The sequence below is a fragment of the Peromyscus californicus genome, unplaced genomic scaffold (assembly GCF_007827085.1).
Source record: "Peromyscus californicus insignis strain IS unplaced genomic scaffold, ASM782708v3 Scaffold_1__1_contigs__length_55948999, whole genome shotgun sequence".
Classification (NCBI taxonomy): Eukaryota; Metazoa; Chordata; class Mammalia; order Rodentia; family Cricetidae; genus Peromyscus; species Peromyscus californicus.
Genome location: NW_026294492.1, coordinates 10,212,942 through 10,237,930, shown reverse-complemented (window position 1 = coordinate 10,237,930; position 24,989 = coordinate 10,212,942). Strand labels below are relative to the sequence as shown.

The 24,989-nt window shown below is 43.7% G+C and overlaps 1 long non-coding RNA gene across 1 annotated transcript; it reads left to right on the top strand.

Annotated features, from left to right (window-relative positions):
• Nucleotides 1–252: 252 nt before the first annotated feature.
• Nucleotides 253–24,501, top strand: LOC128115327 (uncharacterized). Its single transcript, XR_008220128.1, has 6 exons — nt 253–305; nt 14,468–14,599; nt 15,335–15,531; nt 15,619–17,386; nt 22,056–22,555; nt 24,391–24,501. It is a non-coding gene; the product is annotated as an uncharacterized LOC128115327 (long non-coding RNA).
• Nucleotides 24,502–24,989: the final 488 nt, after the last annotated feature.

The following is a 24,989-nucleotide window of genomic DNA, read 5'->3' as shown; positions in this document are numbered from 1 at the left end:
ATTGAACGACAGACTGAAAGTCCAGCTGACAGGAACAAGTGCTATTCATGCCATGGGAGAACCCTGCCCCCACATGGTCCTCTCCTGCCTTTCTCATTTCCCATCACCAACCTTTTCTTTCAGCTGGTGCAGGCAAGGAGCGGTCCCTACCCCCCAGGGTGCAGTCACACGGAGCTGTCCAGCATCCTTTGAGAGAATGAAGGGATCTAATTTTCAAGGTGTCTTTTCTTGATGTTTCAGAGCCTGAGCAGCTGATGAATTCTCTGAGAACATTTCCCATTTCCCTTCCTGGGTGCACTGGAGAGGTGAGCTGGGCTGGTCACTCTGTCTTCCTTATCTGTAATGTTGTGGTTAAACATCATTGGTCTGACCAGTTAGGGATGAAGGGCAGGCTGAGGAGAAAGCCTGATCACGTACACCACATTCGAGGAACACATCATTTATCTTCCCTAACTACGTCTTTCTAGGTGGTAGCAACGGTACAGAGATTAGCAGCCTTAGAGGCCATGTCCCAGAAAACTGCATCCAGGGAAGCCCCTCCTTAAGATTTAAATTGCCAGAAGGTGGAGGTTTTTGGGCTCTGCTGAGGTCTCTTAAAACAAACCCTCATCAAAAGAATCTAAATTCTGCCTCTGCCCTGATACTCTAAGCTACTCAAAGCCTTACATATTGCTGGCTCCTTAAATTTGATCAAGCTGTGCCTGTCAATCACTTGGAGCCCAGTCTCTGGGACAGCTGGTTCACCTGAAGACACGCTAAAGAGAGGGGGGAACTAATTATCCCCTTAATGTTGTAATGCCGTTATCTTCCCAGCAGCCTCTTGCTTGCTTGGACAGACACTGACTGTGTTTCTACGGGGTAGCACTGCAGAGCCTTGCTCCTCATCTGAGTCCTAAAACTGTAACCTTTCCTTTCCTCTCCCCTCCCCTCCGCTCCTCTCCTCTCCTCTTCTCTCATCTCCTCTTCTCTGCTCTCCTTTGCTCTCCTCTCCCCTCCCCTCCCTCCCTCTCTCCCTCCCTCCCTCTGTCCCTTCCTTCCTTCTTTTCTTTTCTTTTTCTATTTCTACTTCTTTCAGATACTGGCCAAATGTCTAACCCCACTTGACCTGGCACTCTGGGCTTTCTCCAAAGCCACCCCCTCACCATCCACCACACAGCTGCTTGACAACCTCCACTGTAGAAGGCATGACCTTTTCACTTCCTCTTTTCCATTTCCCTCTTCCAGCTGTGGCCAGGATTTACAGCTTTCCAGTCCCATTCCTCTTCTCTCAAAGTCTAATAAAACCCTCCTTGAGCCTCCTTCTAAGTCTGCTTTTAAATGCTTTTATTAACTAGACTAATAACCCAAAAGGTGACCTCAGTTTTCCTAGTAACAGTAAGATAAAGTTTATCTCAGACCTTCCAGGCTAATTTAATGCTGGTTTTGCTGAGAATAAACCATTTGCATGGTGGCTTAATCAATTAATTTATAAGCCTTTCATATTATTTCTTTGTTAATAGAAGTAAAAGCTATTGCTCAATACTTACCATGTAGTATTCACTATGGTGCATATTTTATGTTTTCTTATTTAGACTGATCAGCAGAATTATTGTCTGTCTCTCTCTCTCTTTTTTTCCATGTGCACATGTGTGGTGTTGTGTGGTGTGTGTGTGTGTGTGTGTGTGTGTGTGTGTGTGTGTGTATTTGTGTGTGTGTGTTGTGTATACACTTAATTGTGTAAGTTAGGTGTCTTAGTTAGGGTTTCTATTGCTGCAAAGAGACACTATGACTGTGGCAATTCTTATAAAGAAAAACATTTAATTGGGGCTAGCTTACAGTTTCAGAGGTTTAGTCCATTATCATCATGGTGGGACATAGTGGCATACAGACAGACATGGTGCTGGAGAAACAGTCGAGTGTCCTACATCTTGAACCACAGGCAGCAGGAGACTGTATGCCACACTGGACGTAGCTTGAGGATATAAGACCTCAAGCCCACTCCCACAGTGACACACTTCTGTCAACAAGGCCACACCTCCTAATAGTGCCACTCCCTATGGCCAGGCATGCAAACACACAAATCTGTGGGGACCATTCCTGTACCAGGTTTTTTCTTTTCCGACTACCAACCGGCTCCCAAAGGATGACATGGAGACTTATTATTAGTTTTGAATGCTTGGCCTAGCTTGGGCTCATTTCTGGCTAGCTCTTTTAACTTATATTGACCTTTTTCTCCTTATCTACCTTTAGCCTCAGGGCTTTTTACTTTTCTTTCCTTCTGTATAATCTTACTTCTACTGCTTCTCGATGTCTGCCTGTCTGGCATCCTCCTGGCTTCTGGCCCAGGCTGTCTCCCTTGTTCTCTCTTCCTCTTCCTTCTCTCTTACTCTCCTTCCTTTTCTCAAGCCTAGATTTCTCCTCCTATTTATTCTTTCTGCCTGCCAGCCACACCTATCCTTCTCCTGCCTCTCTATTGGCCATTCATCTTTTTATTAGACCAATCAAGTGCCTTAGGCAGTCAAGGAAAAATAAATGCAACACATCTTTACATAATTAAACAAATGCAGCATAAAATAACACACCTTTACACAGTTAAAGTAATATTCTGCAGCATAAACAAATGTAACACATCTTTGCCAAGTTAAAATAATATTCCACAACACATTCCTATTCAAACCACCACACTCGGTAGTATTTTCTTACATTACTCTCCACCAGTATTTTGAGACAAGGTCACTCTGAACCAGTGCTCATGATTTCAGCTAGACTGACTGGCCAGCAAGGCCCAGAGATCTGCCTGTCTCTGACCCACAGCATTGGTGTGCACTCCCATGCCCAGCTACTTTCCATCGGTTTTAGGGATCTGACCTCAAGTACTCAGCCTCTCATTGGGAGCAGTTTACCCCCTTAGACATCTCCCTAGCCCCTTATTTCTCTCTTACAGATGTTAAAACAGCATCTACGAGACGTTAGGTCATCTTTTGTAGGTAGCAGAGCTAAGAATGACATGCTGGTACCTTGACCTCAAAACCCAGGCTCTCCTGTGATTTCTCCTTGGAGAGAATAAGCTGATGGCTTTTACAGGCTGCTCAGTCAGTCCCAAAAACTTCTTAATGGAATCTCTTCCCTCCTCTTGATCTACCCACACGGGTCTGGAAAAGCTATGATTTTGTTGTGATGGATGAAAATGGTTTGATGATTCTGTTTGCTGTGTTGGTAAAAGCAAGCTCTACCTGCCTCAAACATCTGTTCGTTCCTCATCACAGCATTATTCTGAGACTGAATAAAAATGCAGAAGAGGGCAGACAATTTTAGCCCACAACAATTTTCAATTTTAGAACACTTTTGCAAATGATGCTGAAAGAGGTACATATTCCATGTGGAATAGACTGGGACGTTTCAGTCCTACCAAACAAACCTGGGGAAAAAAAAAAAGAGTGAGTCCATTAACATTAACAGGTAGCTGCTGCATACTCCTAAGCCATCGACTCTGGGTACCCTTGCCCATGAGGCTAGACACTGGGAAAATAAAGAGGAAAAGAAGATGGGTCCTGTCTGGTGTCAGTTGACTTAGTGAGCACTGTCACAAGAAACAGAATCCCCTTCAGACCAGTTCAAGGACAGTGAGACTCTTAAAGAAAGAAAGCCTCTTCCCAGCTGTGCCCCAGGGCTGTGATGGGCCTTGGAAGGTTGCTGGTCTTTGCCTGCCATGGGGGTCTCCATAGAGACACTATTCTACATGTCTTCTTTATTCTCTAGGTAGCTCAACTCCTATTAGTTAGTTAACATGCACACTATGGGGAGACCTAGGCAGTGAAAATGCTCCAAAGGAGGCTTAACATCCACACTCAAATGGGGGAAAGTTATCCTTTAACATTCTGTGTGGCTTTGTTCATGTCCGGTCATACCTGTGTCTGAACCCTGTCTACATTATTCATTAGTTGAGCCTAGTGTTCTAAAATGGAGACACAGGCCCCAATCCCATACTGCCTGGGAGGAGTACATCAAAGAATGTCCGAAGTGCATGGAGGTGCCCAGTCCATGATGGTTGTTATAGTTTGCGTAGCTTTCTAAGTCTGGAGATGCATGCTGTGGTAAGGTGTCCTCTACCTATGCCATACGAGTGGAGTCACATAAATGCCGGTCTCTAAGAGGTCTGGGCTAGAGTTGGTGAGCTCTTTTCTGAGGGAGCTGTTAGAAGAGGGGCAAGGGAGAGGATTAAGAGTGGGACTCAGGAGAGGTTCTGAGAGCTGAGATGAGGCCGATGCTGGGCATTCAGCCAGAGGAAGCAGAATTGGCTGAGCTTGAAGTGAGCTATACAACCCAGTAGGGTGAAGACTCTCTTCTCCACCGCTATGTCCTCAGGCTCTGACACATGAGTACTACATTATAGTGACTCAACAAACGTCTGCTATGGTAAGGAATTACCGGATGGATGACAGAAAGATTCAAGGCCAGAACGTGGAGCATCGTGAGAGTAAATAGAATCGAGGCGGTTGGAACGACTTGATATAGAGTCGTGGGCATGACCAGGTTCATGGCATGACAGGGTTTCAGTTCATAGGTAGGTAAATTGATCAGATAATACCACTACCCCCATTATCACCACCACCGTCACTGCTACCACCAATAGCATTGCTAGCACCATCACTGTCACTAGCATCACCATTACCGTCACCACTACCAGATCATTACCATATTATCACTACTATTGCAGTCGCATCACCACCAACGCCCTATTAGCATATCTACTACCACCAAGACTACCACGATCAAACCACCAACTCCATAGTCATCCCATGAAAGGTAGTTTCTTTAAAAAAACAAAACATTTTTTAAAGAGCACATTCTATATTAAATTGTCCTTGTTAATCTAATTCCTGCAGTTCACATGCTTTATTGATACCATTACCATTACTTAATGGCTGTGGAAATAGACACTAAGAGATTAAAAACCTTTCTGAGGTTTGCATGCCTAGTAAGTCGAAGAAATACAATTCAACTCAGATATGCCTGACTCCATACAATGTTATGCCTATAGTATCTGCCACATACACACACTCTGCATGTAGACAGAAACAATGCGCCTTCCAGATGGCAGCCAAAGTCTCAAGAAAATTGGGGTATATGACACATCTTGTCAGAATCACACTAATGACTCAAGGAGCAGATGGTAGTCATCTATAGACAGAGGAGGATGGCTTTGGCTGTGGATTCATGATAGAAAGGCCCTAGCTATATAACTATGCAAAGTAAGAAAGAGGGGAAGGGTAGAGGTACTGGGTCCACACTGTAACACTCTCTAACTGTAGCTTTATTGTGCTCAGGTATCTGCAGAATGGTGTTCTTGGCCAATGCTTTTGGAGGCAAAAGGTTATGAGTATCAGGAAAGTCCATGTGCTGCTGATTGTGTTGGGAGATCTCTTGGCTAGGCTCACTAGACTCTTCTTCTAAAATCATAGCCAATATGCAGATAATCGTGTCACAGAGGAGTTATCTACCTATTTATCCATCCCCCAGCCATCCATCTATCACCTATACATTTTTAGGGAAGTTAGAAGGAATGAAAACAGAGTATGTGCATGAACAACCTGAGCAGCCCTACTACTGAACATCTCACATTGGACAACTATGTCCATTTTTAGGGAAGTTAGAAGGAATGAAAACAGAGTATGTACATGAACAACCTGAGCAGCCCTACTACTGAACATCTCTCATTGGACAACTATGTCTTGGGAATATTCCTTTACAACTCCCAGAATTCACTGGGGGAAGAATTGGAATGAAAGGCGAAGAACCAGCCATTATTCAGGTAGGTTAACCTGATAGTAAAAAAAATCTGAAATTAATGTCAGGATGACCTCATTGTAAGCCATAGGCTGTTTCATATTTGGATTATTTGGGTTCACAAGGAAGGTACTCTTGGCTTGGCTCAGAGATGACTGATTGGTCTGGGAGCCATGGTAGAGATATAAGAAGACCAGCAGGAGACAGAAATAATTTGTGTGTGTGTGTGTGTGTGTGTGTGTGTGTGTGTGTGTGTGTGTGTGTGATGAAACAGCCACCTTCTCTTGATTGCTTCTTCATCTAGAAGATAAAAGGAGGCTATGGGATTTTTGGCAGTCCATCAGTCAAGAATTGGAATTTGAATTCATCATCTGAATCCGGGTAGGCTTTATGACCAATGAAGTGTGTTGAAATGATATTATTAAAGACCCTGAGACATTGTAAGCTTGCATTTCATGAGTCTTAATGATCTCTGAGATCGTTAAGCCATCTTATGTAGAAGTCTGTCATGCTGGAAGGTCACTGGTAGTCTTCAATACCAGTCTATCTGAGTCCAAACTTAGCTATTTCACCATTGTGGAGGACACTAGAGTGGAGCCATCATGCCAACCTGTTCCAAGTCAAGCCTTGCCCACTTCTTATACCATGGAGTCAAGAAAATGGCTACACTGTTTCAAAACCCACTGACTTTTAGCGATGTGTGCTTACGGCAATAGATGACTAGAACAAAGACCCCACTTCTTGCCTAGATTCGGGAGAGTTTTAAGTGTTGATCAAAAGAGGACAATGCTCTGGAGAGGGGCAGAGTGTTGAAACGACACGCCAGAGTGTTCACGGACAACTGTGGCTCTGGACATGAGGCTCTGTGGACGGACACCTTAGTGTCATCAGCTCAAACCTAACAAGTTATCCAGGGTGCCTATGAGCCCTTGATGGCTTAGGATGACATGACTGAACAATTCAGAACCTTAATTCTCTGGAGTTCCGGGGGAGAAAGGGCCACACTCTTCATACCAGGACCCTTGTTAGTCCTCTGTGCTGGAGACAGCTCCACCCTCTTCTCTGGGTCACGTCCAGGGTGCTGGCTGTATGATGGGACTAGCTTCTTGATCAGAGGGGCTGGCTCATAGGGGAGGAGTGGATTTCTTTTCCCCAGCCTCCTCATTAGTTAGGAATACCTAGGTTGGAAGGAGATCTTCTGTTTTTAACAATTCCGTATCAACATAAAATATTTCTGAGGAAAAGAACTGCTCTTCTGTCACTATAACAGCTATAAAGAGTCACACTAAACACATTCTAATGTCCTCTCAAAGTATGTATTGGCTTTTCCCTCTGTGTGTTACATTCGGAGCTAGGGACTAAGAGATTACTCTATCCTCAAGAGCTCACAACCCTTTATGGGGTTAAGGCTTGCAGGAGAACAGCAATGCTGGGCAATGACTACCATACGGAGGACAAAGACAGGAGCTATGGAAGGCCAGGGGAGAAAGGGTTGACTGTTGGGAGGGAATGTGTTGAAGAGACCTGATAGCATGGCATGTCAGGAACTTTTCTTGTCACTGTGTTGAAAGCCTACCTGTCAAAGAACTTAAGGGAATAAACATTTATTGGGGCTCACAGTTTGAGGGTACAGTTCACCGTGGCAGGGAGGGCATTGCAGGAGGGGCATGGGGCAATTGGTCACGTCGCATCTGCTGTCAGGGAGCAGAGAGCAGTGAATGCTGGTGCTTTTTCGCCTTTCTCTTCGTTACAATGGTCTTGGAATCCAGCCTGTGGCATGATGCTACCCATATTTACGGCAGGCTTTCCTACCCCCATTAACCTAATCTAGCAACTGCCTTACAGACATGCCCAGAGGATATCTCCTGCATGGTCCCAGAGCCCGTCGAGGTGACTATCAATATTAACCATCCCACATGCGAATTACAATTCTGACAGTTACTACAAGAGCCTCCGATACTGAGCATATCATTTAGCCTTTGATACCTCAGAGGTCATAACAGTGATGAGGGTGAGAAATTCAGGCTCACAGTGAGCACAATGGGCATCCTACATCCTGGGGAATGTGTGTGCATGAGGATGGATGCCACCAGCTGCCCCAGAGATGAATGATGTTTTCTGCTCCGTTGCTTAGGGGCCTGGGGGCGACAAGGATGACGGAGAACATGAGTAATCCGAGGGCTTACTGCACAGGTGCAGTGCTTTCTCTCTCTCTCTCTCTCTCTCTCTCTCTCTCTCTCTCTCTCTCTCTCTTTTCAAATTCTCAAACATTTATGAGGGGATTTAATTTTACGGAGGAAGAAACTGAGTCTTACAGTAGTTAAAAGTTTTATGAAAGCCACTCCACTAGTTAGTGGCCGAGGGAGGGTTCTTAATTTAGCCCAGTCGAGTTCTAAATTCGTATCTCCTCTCTACAGAAGAGCCAAAGAGGGCCTGAACTAAAGCTCTGAGATTAATCTGGTGCTCTTGTCATTTCACAGAGTTTTACAGTCAGCTAATCCAGGATTTGGTGGGGATTCTGAGGTCATCTCGGCCATGATGTAAAATGCCCCTGCATGTTCCCTGCCTGAAATGCGATTCGCGGAGTGACAGGGGAGATGTCTTCCGCCCATCAGCAGTTTTCCAGAGTTTGGACATCACACCAATCATCACCAAACATTACCACGCACTCTGCTTGCTGTCTTCTCATGGGATGTGCACATTTCCATGCCTCTCGCTTCTTCCAGCAGGACTGAAATTTGTCAGGACCCCAAATTATGCATTCCCTTTAGTGCTGATTTTCTTATGTGGTCAAAAAGACCAGAAGGAGCACACATTCACAGGTTAAACGTCCTCACTTCTGTGTTTTTAATGTCCATTTTTTAAGCATTTTTTTTAATATAGTCTAGACTTTCCTTTTATAATAAAAGGCCTATTGTTTAGAAATGTTGCATCTCGCTGTCTTTACCCCAAATCTGGCCCTCCAAGCTCGGCCAACTCAGGAGGTCCAGGGACAGTTGCCCTCTTGGCAGAGAGTGGGTGAGATTGACAGAGATCAAAGCCCTCCTTCATTGTAATTCACACATACCGGGCTTGAAAGTATTTGTGAGCACCCAGTGGAAGTGTTATTTTTCACACCCCATCTCCGAGAGAGCTACTGGGAAAAGATTAAAGAGACACCCCCCCCCGCCAAGTTTCTTTGAATTTTCTGGGAGAATGGACAGTGTGGACAGAATGGACAGGGGACAAAGTGCTATTTATTTTGAGCAGTCGACAAAGGTGCTCCTACAGAGACATGTGCTGTCCTGGGTTTATTGATACTCACCCCTTGTGTATAATGGTAACACTGCAATGCTCTCACCAGGGCAATTTCGTGTCAACCATCCCAGGGAGACAGCACCTCTGACCTTGTTCATTCCCTGCTGGAAAAGCCTTTCAGGGCTCCCCGATTGCCTGCAGTATAGAATCCAATTCTGCGTTAAGGAATCCTGACCATTTTCTGACTGAGTCTTCTCTAATGGTTGCCAGCAATTTCAGCCCTACCTGTGGATTTGTGCATGTTCGGATGTATGCCCAAAATGTCGTTTCTCCTCTGGTATTCCTTGAAAATTTTGGAGCAACTTTTCAAACCATCATTCATAGACCTCTTCAAAGCCTCAGTGGGTCTTTCTGCGCTCTACCCCTCAAATGAATCACATGCCGGTAACCCAGCACTACATCCCTCTGCTCCCACTACTCTATGGAACAAAGCAAGCTGTGTACATTTGGTTCCTTTCTGTATTCCCAACTGGGTTACCATCTCTTTGATGGAAAGAGTGGAGTCTTTTTCTCTCTCTGCTCGCAGCAAACGATTGATACAGAGATTCACACAAGGAAGCTTGTTAAACTGAACAGCTGAACTGAAGTTAGGGGGAGCAGGAGGGTCCTAGCAAAGTAAACCTTGACATGTGTGCCAGACCAAACACTTCATTGTGAGGAAAATAGCAATTCTGTTGTGCTGTTAACAGTTGGGTTGCAGACAATAAACATGATCGCTGAGTTCCATCCTTGCTTGTGTGAATTCTGACACAGTGAGCTCAGACATGACCGTTGGCAGCTTTGGACCGTGGTGGCTCATTCTGTTCTTTAACGAGATGGAAGGTAAAGTGGTGGGGTTACAGCCACCACAAACGGCTTTTTTCCTAAGGAAACTGCTGTGCCCTGCATGTGTGCACGCATGAGCGTGTGAGTGTGTGCACAAGTGTATGTGACTGTGTGCATGAATACATGTGTGTGAGTGTGTGCGCACAAGTGTTTGAGTGTGTGTGTGTGTGTGTGTGTGTGTGTGTGTGTGTGTGTGTTCGCACGCATGCACAGCACAGAAGAGGAATCTAGACATTCAACTGGAGGCATAATTGTAGCCTTTGCTTAGCAGCACTGATGGATGGTAAGACACGTTCTGCTGTGTGGGAAGGATGACTTTGAAGGAATGTCTCTCGGACCACTTGACTGTGAACTTGGTCAAAAGTGAGTCATTGTCTCTAATAGGGAGGTGGCTTCTTCATTGGGAAGACTGGTTTGCTGAATCCCAAGAATTAGCCTCTGGGCTCACTGAAATTAAATGTGGGTGTCTGATGTCATGTGTCAGCCATTTTTCATCAAGCCCCATCTTTCTCATGGGGTAGATTCCATGCCCAATTCCTATCCAAGTCTTCCTGTAGGAGAGACAGATTGAACCAGTCTCCCCTTTGTTCTCTGAAGTTCACCGTCCTCCAAATAAGCATGCCAAAAATCGTGTAGTGTCAGGAGAAGGACACTTTGGTGGCACAGTTTCAGTTAGGGAAATCTAAGGTTCAGACTCATGGGAATCCTCCTCTCCCAGAACATAAAGTGTTGGGATTATAGGTGTAAGTCACAGTGACTGGCCTTTTTCCTAAGATAACTGCTGTTTTGAGAGAAGGAGGGGGGATTGGACATCAGGACTAGGTTTACATGTGCACTTGGCAAGGGATCTAACAAGGAAATCTATTTCCAGATTTCTGTTTTTTGATCTTTCAAATATCTTATGACTAGATTCTTAGGTGAAGTGAACACTCTCATCTTACAAGTTTGTTCTTGGCATGGCGAGGAGCTGATAGACAGACTGGCTCTAGGTTCCAAGAGTCATGTGTCTAACAGTGGTGATTATTAGAACAGAGATTTCTAGAATAGAAGTGTTCATTCTGATGGAGGCTAGGTGTTTAACGTCATTCTACTTCAGATAACAGGGTAGACTTAAGCAGAGTGACAGATTTCTAATTATCTATTTTTCAATATACCTCTGTATTTAAAGGGAAATACATCTTCATTTGCTTGGAAAGACCTCAAGTGGCAAAAACTTATTAAAAGGAAAATATAAAACACACATCATTTTTTATTTCTATGAATGAACTCCATCATCTAGAGTCACAATTTTCTGTGTCCTTCCAGGAAGTTTCTATACATGTATTGTGTATGTGTACATGTATGTGTATGACAATTTGGGGGAGTGCATCATAAATCACATCATCCTATAAATAGAAATCAGAGTCTCAACAGGAAACAAGTGGCATTCTTGAATTAATATAACCTGAAGAGGATGTAGATAATTACAACAATATCCTCAACAAAGATCTTAATACAGATCAGATTGATCCAACCTTCCCCAAGGGCATGTGGTTAGTGGTCAGGAGTTGTTACATACCCTGAGAATGTAATTTCCTATGTCATTTCTGGGTACCCTTTTGAGTTTGATATTTACTTCATTTTGTGTGTATGTATATGCTCTGTGTATGTGTTCACGAGTGCATGCGTATGTCTGGATGAGTGTGCATGTGTACAGGTGGCATCGTGTGTGTCTCTCTCACAAAACATCTCTACATGTGGAGGCCATAGGTTGCTATGTGTGTCATTCTCAATCGCTTTCCACCTACTTTATCTTAAGACAGGCTCTCTCCCTGAACCGAGACATACTGATTTGTCAAAGCTGGCTGGTCAGTGAGCTCTGGGGATCTGTATTTTTACTTAAAAATCTACCATAATGTTAATTGAATGTAATTGGTATTATCTGCCATGAATTATCATTCATTTATTTGCCTATCAAAAATACTTACATTAATTCAGATTTTTGCTATTACAGGCTATGGCACGTGTTTATTGTAGAAAAAAATTTAGCGCACTTGTACCAATTGCCAGTAAAATTAAACTGTTAGAGAATTACTGATTTAAAGAATAATTGGATTTTAATGAAGATAGGTACTATCAGACCACCATCAGATTTTTGATATGTCCTCAGTCACCCCTGGGCATTGATGTCATTTTTATCACTTAAATCCCTGCCATTCTGATAGATTAAAAACCACAAACTGTGCCTCTTTCATTGTGAGACCTGATGACCCTTTTTTATACATTCATGGAAGAGTTGGTCACGTCTGTGTGCAGTACTTGTAATATGTTACTCAGTTTTCTGTTTAAATTCATTCATATATAAGAATGTGGTAGGAATCCAAGCTTGCTTTTACCAAATGGCTGGCCAATCTTCAAGGCAGTATCGATTGGATCAGCTTTTATCATTGGTTAAAAATGTCTCCTTTAATCTTGCATGTGCCTTCAAATGGACTTGGATTCATTTTTGAGCTCTTTGAAAAATCCTGTTGCTTTCTCTATTCCTGAACCAATAACCACTTATTTCTATTATTAAAAGTTTGTAATGTATTTTTAATATTGGTATTAGTGTTTCCATTATTCACAAGAGATTTTTTTAAGTTCTTATTTGTTTATTTTTGTTCATGTGTATATGTGCGTGCCTTCATGGATTTATGTGCATCATGTACATGCAAGTACCTGTGGAGGCCAGAGGGTGTGGAATCCCTTGGAAATGGAGTTACAGGAAGTTGTGAACTTCCTGTTGTAGGTTCTAGGAACAGAACTCAGGCCCCTCAAGAGCAGTAGGCATTCTGCACCATTGAACTCTCTCTCCAGCTCCTGAAATGTTTTCCTTGAATTTTGAAAGTGTTTTAAATAAACCATAAAATCATCATGTCTCATTCTAAAAATATCCTGTTGAAATTTTGACTAACCCTTGCAAATTATTTTGGAGGTAGGCACAAAGCATTGTGTATAAATGTAAAAACAAACAAACAACAACAAAAACCCCTGAATACCTGTTAAAGAGATGACATGTTGCCATATATTTAACAATGATTAAATTACAATATATATCACTGAGGAGAGAAAGGATGTTCTGGTATAACCTGCTTTGTATTGGAGGACTCCCCCAAAACAGTACTGGGAGCAGAGACAGGAGGATTGCTGGGATTGGCTGGCAGTCAACCTACCTTCCAGATTTAGTGAGAGGGATCCCATTTCATAGGACAAGGTGTAAAGTGGTAGGGCAGGACAGCCAATGTCTTTCTCTGGCCTCTGTGGTTGTAAGGACAGATACCACCACCCCCAATACTCACCATCTGCACATATACCCACCCCCCACATACACAGATAAAGTATGTCACAGAGGATGACAGTGTCATGTGTCTAATCTTTGTGTCTATGCAGCATAAAGAGGCATAATAGTACATGTTTAAACAGTAAATGTGAAAATGTATGAAGATGATAAAAACACAGTTTGGGGTTGTGGTTACTTGCAGTGACCTACAGAAAGGACATAGCTAAGAGGCAGACACAGGTTGTGTTTCTTAAAGATAAGATGGAAGGAGATGTGTGGCTTTACTTCCCATATACTTACCTGCTTGTTGTCAATGTTGATAATTGTTTTTTTTTTAATTTAAAAAGTCTGTTGAGCCCATAAATTAGCCTCAGATAGGAAAAGAGCCTCATTCTCAGATGGGCAATGGTATACCATGTTTTCTGTTCTCTGTGTCTCCTCCTCAGGGGTTAGGTTATCATTTCCCTTAACACCTTGTGTCAAGACTTCTTAAATATTTATGTAATTATCAACTCACAAAACTGCAAACATCAAGCCAGGGTTGAAATGGACAAACATTTGCCTAATTGTTTAAAGATGAGTGCCTTATCTATCGGAGAACTCACAGAGAATTAAATGGATTTGATTAGGTAAAGTTTAAAAAGGAATCTTAGTGTTACTAAAATGTGGTAGAAACAAATCAAATGACAAAGGATAAGATAGAGCAAGATTTACAATACTGTGGTAAAGGATTCATATATACAACCATGTTAAACGTATATAAATGTTTGCACCCATCAATAAAAACAAAAACAAACAAACAAATCCTAACATCCCAGTGTCCAGTGGGGTGCTAAAAACTTGAACAGGAGATTAGGAGATTAACTGAAGAATAAATTCAGTCACAGAGAACAAAACAAGCTTAATCTTATTAAAGTCATTTAAAATGATGAGGTGAATAGTTTAATAACATGATAAATAAGGAAGATTAAAGGTGACATAAAAATACTGGCAAGAGCCATAAGCAAGCACTCTCCTACACTGTTCAATTAAAACTTTGGGAAAGTAGTAAGAAAACATCTCCAGAGCCACAAGTAATTTTTAAAAGTACTATCTCTTCTATAGTGTCATCCAGAGCAAACAGGAAAAAAAAATCACGTAAATGTTAGTCTGCGTGGAAGTCCGTCTGAGTTTTTATGTTTATTTTCTCCACAAACTCAAGGACAATGATTTAATCAATACCCTCTCTCTTTGATAATGTTTTCATGGCATCCTTGGTCGTTACATCTGTGCTGCTCACAGCCCTGTCCTCCACGTTAAAGAGACTGAATGCAGACCCAGTTTGACGTCCTCAGAACAGCACATAGGATGGAATTATGTTGCAAAACTCTGGAAGCCTCTGCCTGCCATGCCCGCTCTGCTGTTGACCTACTGGTGGGCTGTCTGTTCCTCTGTGATCTTTTCTTACTCCACATCAAGTGAGAAGCTTGATCTTGGATGTGTGGCTTTTGTGAAGTGTGCCAAGGCGGTATAAAAACTGTTGCAAGAGAAGGGCGCTGGGGAGGAACATTCCCTTTATTCTTGCTAAGAATATTAGTTTCACATTTTGGTCTTTCAAATACGAACTGAAGCAATGTGACCTAGTGCATGTATTGCAAATATTCCAACATTGCCCTTTCTAACCTTGTGTGAGGGAGATGGGGTTTTCCATGGAAGCGAATCAGGGTTCCCAAAAGAGAGCAGTTAGCCATAGGGTAGGAAACTTGATTGACATTCGGCCTGATGAAGACTAATGAGCCTGGAGTCAGAGGCCCTGGGGAGCCATGGGATGCTTCTACTTTTGCTGGTGAGCCACTCTCGGTAAGTGGTCAGATGCACAGAACCAAGCACTTCAAATTATGTTGGTTTCTCCAGGAAACCACTGCAAATTCTAGTGGCTTAGGCAGCAGCTATGGAGTCCTGCAACCTGACTATGATGGACTTGAGTTCATTTTCAGTACAAAGGGGGCCAGGTTGAACTTTGTGTACCCGTAAGAGCTGTGGCCCATTCTCAAGGCCAGATTAGGGGCTCCAGCAGCGGATATCTGAGGAACAGCTATGCTGGGTGGGGGATAGAGCTGAGAAACACTTACTGTATAGCTCTTCTTGATGACCCTTTGTTTTCCATAGAATGGAAACATTTCCAGAAACAACTGCAGAGACATCCATGGGAAGGTAGCCTGGGGCACCTGGGCTCTCTTCTAAGCATGAAGAAAAGACACTGCCAGAGACTCTGCAGCGTGATGTCCTGTTGAAGGGATGCTCTTGAGCATTCTTATCGGAATACGGAGAACTTCGTTTCACTGAACCCCTTAAAGGACTCTTAGGTAATCTGGGTCAAAGTCTACAGAACTTCATGTCCCCACAGGACTCCTCACTGCTGTGTTCAAATGCTTTTCTTTCTTTACTCACAGATAATCACAAACAAGGCCAAACTCCATCAGTGCCTTATGTGGCTTCTATCAGATGAAAAATATCCTTCAAAAGTTACTTTTTTTTCTCAACATGACTGAAGATATTAAAGAGCTATGAAACTGAGAAACATTCCAGGACTTTTGGTCCCTTAAAATATGAAAAGTGGTTTGAATAGTCACTTGCCGTTTTTAGCGTGTCTTGTCTAGAGTCACAGATGCCTCCTCTTTCCCCCAGAGTCTGATGCAACCCATGATGAGACCTACATACAGTTTCCGTAGTGAGCCTGGCCATAGAGCCTCATGCTCTGAGCGCTGCAGACCCTCCCTGGGAAGAGCTCGCCTGGAAGGAAATTACTCTGAGATGAGCATGATGATGCTGGGCCTTTGTCATTTTTGAAGGACTCTCTTCTCTGGGCAATGTGACAGTTTCCAAAGCAGCTTCCCTGCTGGGTACAATAATCAGAAGCTATTTGAGGGAGTCCCCAGTGTGGCACCCAAGGGCTTTGACAAATCGGACAGGAAAAGGTTGAAGATGTGTGTCCTCACATTTTCTCCTCAGGTGGATAAGGAGATTGTAGCTGGGATTTTCAAAAGTCAGAAAAAAGACATTCTTTCTCAGCTTTGGTCCCTGGATGGGGCTACCAGGACAATTTAGCCTGTCATTTAGAAAAACAAGCCAGTCGATAATTCCACTGCACAGATACCTACTAACAGCTGCAATTATATGAACGTAGCATATCCAAATGACCATGAACTAGTGTAAAAGGCCCCCAGATCTTAGCAGACTCTGAGACCTTAGCGCAACTAATGCACTATTCTGGCCTTAAAACCCAGCACATAGACCCCAACATTTGCCTCGGTGGGAAAAGGGTTTCCTGTGCAACCATAAGGACCTGAGTTCGAGTCTTCAGCGCCCACATCAGAAGCTGAACATTTGCAGTACATACCTGCAATTCTGGCCGGGGAGGCAGAGCCAGGAGTATCCATCCCTAGGGCTTACTGTCAGCCAGTGGGAGACCTCGCTCAAAAACTAAGGTGGAGTATGACTAAGGAAGACACTTAACATTGTCTCGGCCTCTGTGTGCCTCCTTCCCTGGATCCTGTTCTTAGGGGAAAGGGCTTCAGTTGTCATCGATAAGGTATCAACTCTGGACTTTTCATAGATGACTTTTGCTCATTTTTAGTAACTTCATTGAGATAGGTCAATTATATTATTTAAGATCTACATCTTGATGTTTTAAATATGTGTATGCATTGTGAAATTGTCATACTCAAGCTAATTAATATTATTTTGTATGGTCTTTATTATGCTGCGACAAATCACTTCTTCTAAGTCTAGTTTCCTAGAAATGTTTTTTGTGAAGAACTTGAATTTTGTTGATTTTTTTTTTCTGTAGCAATTGGGATGGTTGTGCAACATTTATCTTTCATCTGGTTAATGTGGCGTATTACCTGCAGTGATATTTTGTTTATGCTCTAGTGAATAAAGCTTGCCTGGAGATCAGAGGGCAGAGCTATCCACTAGTAGCTACAGAGGCCAGACAGTGGTGGCTCACACCTTTAATTCCAGCACTTAGGAGGAGGAAGCAGGAAGATCAGGAGTTCAAGTCCACCCTGGGCTACAAGAGATTGATCCAGTCTAAAAGAGAAACAGAGCCAGGCAGTGGAGGCTCACGTCTTTGATCCCAGCACGAGGAAGGTGGAGACAGTAATACAAGGTGGGAGAAGAGAGGAGCTTGGCCCCTTTCCGTCTGAGGATTCAGCAAAGGTAAGAAGTCTCTTTAGTGGCTGCTCCTTTCCTTCTCTGATCTTCCAGCATTTACCCCAATATCTGACTCGGAGTTTTTATTATTAAAACCAAGTAGAATTCGTGCTACAATTACCCAGGTTACATTTATTGTCTTCAGTTGAGCCATCCTTGCATCCCAGGAGAAACTCAGACTTAGTTTTTGCGTTTGATCATTTTAACGTGCTGTTGACTTCAGTTTACAGAATGTAATCGAGGAGCTTGGCATCTATGTTCACTGGAGACATGGCCTGTGCTCTCTGTTAAACTCTTTGTCTTTGGTGATAGTGGCCTCTTGAAATCCATTTGAGAAATGTCCTTTCTGTTTTCAATTGTTTAGCAGAGTTTAAGAAGGATGGATGCTAATTCTTCCTTAAATGTTGGTAGACTTCAGTAGAGACACCTACTTGGCCCTGGGTCTTTGATTACCTCTTCAAACCCCTTATTTTTTTTATTATCTTGTTCAGATTTCCTCTCCATGACTCATTATAGGGAGGTTATATAATGTGAGGAATTTATCCATTTCTTTTGGGTTATGTAATTTGTTGATATAAAATTGCTCATAATAGTCTTATGATTCCCTTTTCCCTGTGGCGTCAGATGTAAGTCTGCTTCTTTTACTTCTGGTTTTATTTATTTGAGTCTTCTTTCTTTTGTTTTTAGTTAATCTAGCTGAGGGGTTTGTCAAATTTATCTTTCCAGAAAACCAACTCTTGGTTTCATCGATTTTTTTCCTATTGTCTTTCTATTTTCAACTTCAATTATTTCTGCTCTAATCTTTATTATTTCCTTCCTTCTGCTAACTTCGGGCTTAGTTTGTTGGAGACTTCAATACTCCACTTTCAATAATGGATAGAACATCCAGACAGAAAATCAATACGGAGACAGCAGACTTACACAACCCTACCGACCAAATGAGCCTAATGGACACACACAACATTCTGTTTCAGTTTTTCTTCTGTGTCTCTGCCTCCCATTCAACTGTTTAAAGGAGATCAGACAGAAGAAAGGGGGATTTTCCATGTCACAACTTATGTATTAGCTTGTTAGAGCTCCCATAACAAAATACCATGGGCTGGGTGCATGAATAACAGAAATATATTCTCTCACAGTTCTGGAAGGTGGAAGTCTGAAGATAAGGCATTTCTCCGGTAGTCCCTTCTAATTGCTTACCGATGGCCATCTTCTCTCCAGGTCCTCACCTGGCCCTTTTCTCTTGGTATCTGGCCCTTCTTCCTCTTATAAGGATGTCAATCACATTGGATTGGGGCCCTACTTTTAAAACCCCATTTAACCATTATTACTTCCTTAGAGGCCCCATCTTATAACACATTCACATTCTGTGGTGTCTTAGAGTCTGGGACTTGAATGTGGAAACTTTGGAGAGATAAAACCCAGCTCAGGGGCTAACATCAACCTCTCCAACTCCTATCATGTTCCACCCACACACTCAAGTTAAAAGCCTCTTTTTCTTTGATTGTTATTATTGTATACACACACACACACACACACACACACACACACACACACACACACACACACACACGCCAATCCAAACTGAGTCCGTTTCAAGGCTGACCACTCTTCATTGGACAACCAATAAGGGACTCATCCCTGGGAGAAGCTAATTCTCCTTCTCCCAACTAGTCACTAATTGCTCATAGTTATTAAAGGCAAATGCACATACACATGTCAGCCAGTGACTTACACCATTCATGGAGAACCATGGAAAGTAGGGGTGGTGGACCACAGGGAGGGCTACAGCAGCCACAGGAGACTGTGATGAACTGACGTTTTGGGGAAAGGCACTTCTATGTTTCTAGAAATACAAAGACAAGATGGTCCTCACAAGTCAAATAGATGCTAGAAGTCAGTTCTCGGTCTCACACAGCCTCAACAACATTGTTGTATGAGGCCCTGGGCTGAGGAATGAGAATACAAGGTCTTGCCCCGAGTTTGGCCGTCTTCTGGGAGAAGGGTGACATCAGGGTAAGTCAGGAATGATACTGTATTTGACAGGTAATGGAGTTCACAACAACACCAGGCATCTGCCATTGCCTTGTAGGGAGCTGTGTCTCCTAAAAGCCCTGCTCATGGCTCAGAGTTCAGTGGTACGCACAGAACATTGCGGGCACGCCTGGCTTCATCTCCATCTCCAGTCTTCTGAAGCTCTCCTCACCTAAGTTCCTTTTCTGACAGCCCTGCTTTGATGGGGCGCTTTAGCCTTTTCCCTCTCTCTTTAGTACACATAGTGCTCAAATTTTAAGGTCACGGTGGCAGGACCTTGTCTTTTGTATTTCCTTCTTTGCAAAGTTCAGCCTGCATGTGTGATGCCCTTCATCCACCATGAATGTTAATCAGTTTGGGCTTCAACCACAACAGACTTTGACCTGATAATGTCCAAATTCTGACAACTAGAATGCAAAGCCATTGTCCCCAGCAGTCTATCATTTCCGCTAATTGCTCTAATATGCTGGCTCCTCTTTTTGATTGTGTGCCCTTTAGAAGAAGACCATTGATACATTAATTATAGCTTTCATCGGGAGGTTCCAGCATTTCTAAACACTTATTTGGACTTCATGCCAAACTGGGAATAATTGGCTATAAGAGGATCGTGCTGGGTTAGATACTGAGATGGGGTTTTCAGATATTCCACCTTGGTATAAATAGCCCCATTGGCAGCCCAGGCACCTCATGGCTTTGTGCAGCTCGAACAAGTCCATTTTCTGCTCAGCGATAACACAGGCTAATAGATGATGGTCTGAGAGAAAGTAACCTTCAAGCTTGATGGTTTAGACAAATTTTCTAGTTCAGTGCTTCTCAACCTGTGGGTTGCAACCCCTCTGGGGGTCCCATACCAGACATCCTGCATATCAGAAATTTTCAATTCATAACAGTAACAAAATTACAGTTATGAAGTGGCAACAAAATAACTTTGTGCTTGGGGGTCACCACACCATGAAGACTTTGTATTTGAGGGTCACAGAGTTAGGAAGGTTGAGAACCAACTTCTCTAGTCCAAGAGTGCAGAAGGTGAGAGGTAAAGTCCTGTCTTGGAGATAGAGATGCTAGAGTATCCCAAACCCAGGGCCAAGATACATGTCTTGTTCTTTTGTGCAATACATTCTCGAAAGCTGTGTCTTGTCAGTGTTGGATGAGGGGAGGTTGTTGAGATCAGGATAGCCCATTTGGAATCTAGCAGGTAGTGCCCTGTTGGAGATGCTGTCCCTCAAAGTCAGGAGTGTGCTTCCTGGGGTCTTTGTTGGCTGTTCATCTTGGGGGCCCTGATAGTCACTGTCTTACTTTGTGGGGAGCCCCTGCCTTTCTTTCTCTTCCCTTCCCTCCTGGCCTGTGCATATTTCTGCAGGTTCCATGAGGTAACTGCACTCTTCTCTTCTCTATGGTTTGTTACCTTCCCCTGTGAAACTACAGATAGAGAATTGCAAACTGAACCCTCAGTTAGTGTTGTATTAAAAAGGGGATGTTGGCTGGGCGGTGGTGGCGCACGCCTTTAATCCCAGCACTCGGGAGGCAGAGCCAGGCGGATCTCTGTGAGTTCGAGGCCAGCCTGGACTACCAAGTGAGTTCCAGGAAAGGCGCAAAGCTACACAGAGAAACCCTGTCTCGAAAAACCAAAAAAAAAAAAAAAAAAAAAAAAAAGGGGGATGTTGTCCAGAGATATTTCCACATTGTGTCCTTCTGGAATGTCACTGCCAATCCAGCTGCTAAGGGATGGGAAGGCCTTCTAGAGCACTCTGACTAAAGTCCTGGGTGCTGTAGGTTGTTTGAGATGTCCTTCCTGTTAGGAACACAGGACTGGAATGCAGGATGGATCCCTACTCCAACCTCCATGACTCAAAAGACCTTGATGGTGTCATCTGAATGACCTTCATTTCTACCAACACACAATAGCACTTTAACCTTTACACATTCCATAGTTAACAGACACTGGCTCCTATGCCAAAAGTACATTGCTGAGTACCGACTGTGTTCTCAGCATTAGATTAAGCACTTTATATACCTGACTTAATTTAATCTTCATGACAGCTTTGGAGATTAATTATGAGCATCACAAAAAGTAGTTTGCCTAAAATCATAGCTTTACTGAGGAAGCCCCTAAGCCTGGGCTCCTTTCCCTACTTCAAAGTGTGTCTCAGTCAACAGACACCATCCAGGGAGTTGAACAGTGAGTGTAAAAATGTGGTGTGTGTGTGTGTGTGTGTGTACCTGTGTGTGCATTCACATGTGAGCAAGTTTGTGACTTTGTGCACACATGAAAAAGACTCATGTTTTTATGTCAGGGAAGCGAGTTGCTGGTGCTTCCAAATGTTCCAGGGCTGAGTTTGTCCTCTTGCCTTGAGTCCTGGACCAGACTTCCTTGGAAGAGATTGCTCCAGTCCTTTTCATTGTCTTCATTTTCTGTGTAAATGGGAACAATGGGATTTTCTCTTTTTTACTTGTTACAGGATAATGGAGCCCTATAAATACCTGTAATTTATTATGCAGTTGATTTCTTATCCTTTTGAGAATCCAACTTAGCATTTGATATTATAACAGTTTTGATTACTGGGTGCTGGGGAGGTGTGGCCCTGCATTAGTAATTTCTGTTCTCACTAAAGCTATATGTCCCTATCTCCTTGATTTCCCCCAGGACCTCTGAGGTAAGAATTACTACCATCTCCCCAATTTCACAGCTTGGAAAAACTGAGAGGCAGATAAGTTACAGTATGTTTTGAGTCACCCAGAAGCTTCCAGAACTGGATCCTTGATTTGAAGCCCCACCCTCCTCCGGATTCTGCATCAACATATTGGGTGGGTTCCCATCTCTGTCTTCTCTGCTCTGCACCAGTGGTGACCTTGTGGGCCAGAGGCCCTGGCTGGCCCTGTGTGTGCTCAGCTGGTGGCCAATGACTTTCAGAATCAGAGAAGGAGGAAATAGGGGCTCGGCAGGCCTGTGTTCTCGGGTCTTTCAATAAAACATGATCTTCCTGCAGGCAGCCCAGCAGAGTCCCCAGATTTCATTACATCAAGAACTCTCTCAGGGATGTCCTCAGGAAGAGAAAGCTTCACTATGCCCAGAGGGTGGCACCATGGAGACATGGGGTGAGGAGCTACCACAGAGATGCAAAGTTGTTCCAGAGATGTGGTAAGGTGGGTGGACAGGTTCTCGTCATACCCACGCCCACTCTGTCCCACTTATGCTTTCTCCATGTAGGCATGCACAGGTCAGATCATCTCCCTTTTATTAGTGATGGAACAGAGTCCCAGTGATGTGAGGTGATACACTCACTGTCACTCAACAAGGTGGTGGCAGAGCTGGGGGAGGGGCAGGGGTTGAGCGAGTCTACTCTACACAAGGTGTTAGTTTGCTATGTTAAATGACCAGACTTCTGAATGGACTTTTAATTTTGTTTAGAGGGAGCTGCATCTTCTTCTGTTACTCTTAGTTCATGATTAATAATATATACATTCCTGTAGACTCACCATCATTGCTGGTAGGCTCTCTTACATTGCTATGGCATCTCCCTTTCATCCTAATTCGGCCCCCAGAGCGTCTCAGAATACATTTGTAGCCCAATCCCTCCCCTTTTAAGGTGAGCGCCTTTTCCTCATGCAGTGTGCTCGTAGGAAGCAGCCTAATTGCACCCTAAGCTTCTTACTGTGTGTGGTCTCCTGGATGCATGTGTCATGGTGAATAAAGCCCAACTCCATGGGTGGAGTTATCAGGTCAGGGTGTACAGAGAGCTCTGTTGGGGCCTTGGGCTCCAGGGGAGTCAGTGTCTGGAGAGGACCCAACACATCACATATGGGTTCATTCCCCGGTAGCGCCCTCTGCTGCTCTTGGGGACGTTATAGTCTTCTATCTGTGGCAAAGTTCTTGGGGGAGCAGACAGGATGTTTTGCAGTTGCCTCCTGTCTGCCCTGCCCCATGCCTCTGCGCCTCATTATCAGCTGAAGACACTAATTGTCCTCATAAAGATCTGCCTATGTTGGTTCACACTCGAGACTCTCTCTCCATACTCATTGGCTCACAGCCACCCAGGTCCCTCTGCAGGTGGAACAGTGGAAGTGGCCTTGTCCCAGGTCTGGTGGAAGACTTTTACCAGGGCTAGGGTTTAAGAAAAATGGAAGATGCTGGAAACAAACACCAAAGAAAGGTTTTGAGGCACGGAGTTCAAAGTCAGTAGGAGGACCTTAAGAACAGACATTGAAGGTGACGTTTAAGCCAGGGCCTGGGGACAGGGAGTTTTAAAGAGAAGGAGCACGAGTCAGAGGGACACAGAAGGGGATATAGTTGAGTTGCTGCTCAAAGCAGATGCTAGACTTCAAAGTCCATCACTGTGTCCCCTGGTCTGGGCATGCAGGTCCACAGCATCCGCCTGAGGGTGGATGCCATGGTTCAAGGTCATTGGCCATGTTTTGTAGAAGAGGAAAGGCAGGCATGCCGGAACAGTTGTGAAAGTAATCATCAGTACACTCAAAAGTAGACAGTGTCCTCTTTACTGCTCCTCAACCCCTGCCACTTGTCCTCAAAGACTGTGCCATCTGTCCACCCTGTACAGTGACCTGGAGCAGAATGAGCCGGCTGTCCCTTATGAACACCGAGCTGTCAGGAAGCTGTGGTTGGGAGTCAGCAGATGAACATGTCCTAGCTATGGGCTAGTTCACTAAATGCCTTCCACTGCCTGCTCAATGGCGTGTGATGTGTGCTTATTATATATATTATATAAACTATGTATCTTTTTTTTTTTGCTTTTCAAAACAGGTTTTTTTTTCTGTGTAGTCCTGGCTGTCCTTGAACTCTGCATAGATCAGGCTGGCCTTGAACTCAAAGATCCACCTGCCTCTGCCTCCTGAGTGCTGGGATTAAAGGCATGCGCCACCACTGCTAGGCTTTTTCTTTCTTTCTTTTTTTTAAAAATCCTGTCTTTCTGTTGGATAACAAATTCTGGTGTTTCTCACCCTTTGCACTGTTGATGCTTTAGCCTGGAGAGAGTGTAGCTAACACCTCAGCACAGACTGGTGCACACAGGAAATCAACAGAGAGTATGGGATGGTTCTCAAGGCATCTTCATGAGACGGACCATCATATGAACTCAATGGCTCCCATGGTGAAATGCTTCCACAGTTTTGCTGCAGATGTTATGCCAGACTCGACCGTGACACCTCAGACACCTGATGATGGCTGGCCACTGACGGAAGTTGCCTTGTGCATTGTTCCCTGGTCTTAGCATTGCTTGTTTTCACTCCTTCATTCTCTTATGGGTCTGTGGTGAATGTGTAGTCTGGGAGGCTTGGGGAGCCACCAAATGTCCTTCTTGATCACTAGATTCTGAAGAGGACCCAGGATCTGCAGGGGAAATGACACACAGGCATTTTTGCCACTATTTTCTCTGGAGAATCCAGCCTGAAGGGTTTGGTCTCAGGAGTTTAACTTGAACTGTTATCTCTAAGCTGGGACTGCTTTCTTTAAAACTGGGTGATGAAGTATTTTTTTTTACACAATATTTTTATGTGATTATTTGGGAATTTCACATCATGTATCCCTATCACATCCACCTCCAAATCCTCTCAGGTCAGCCCC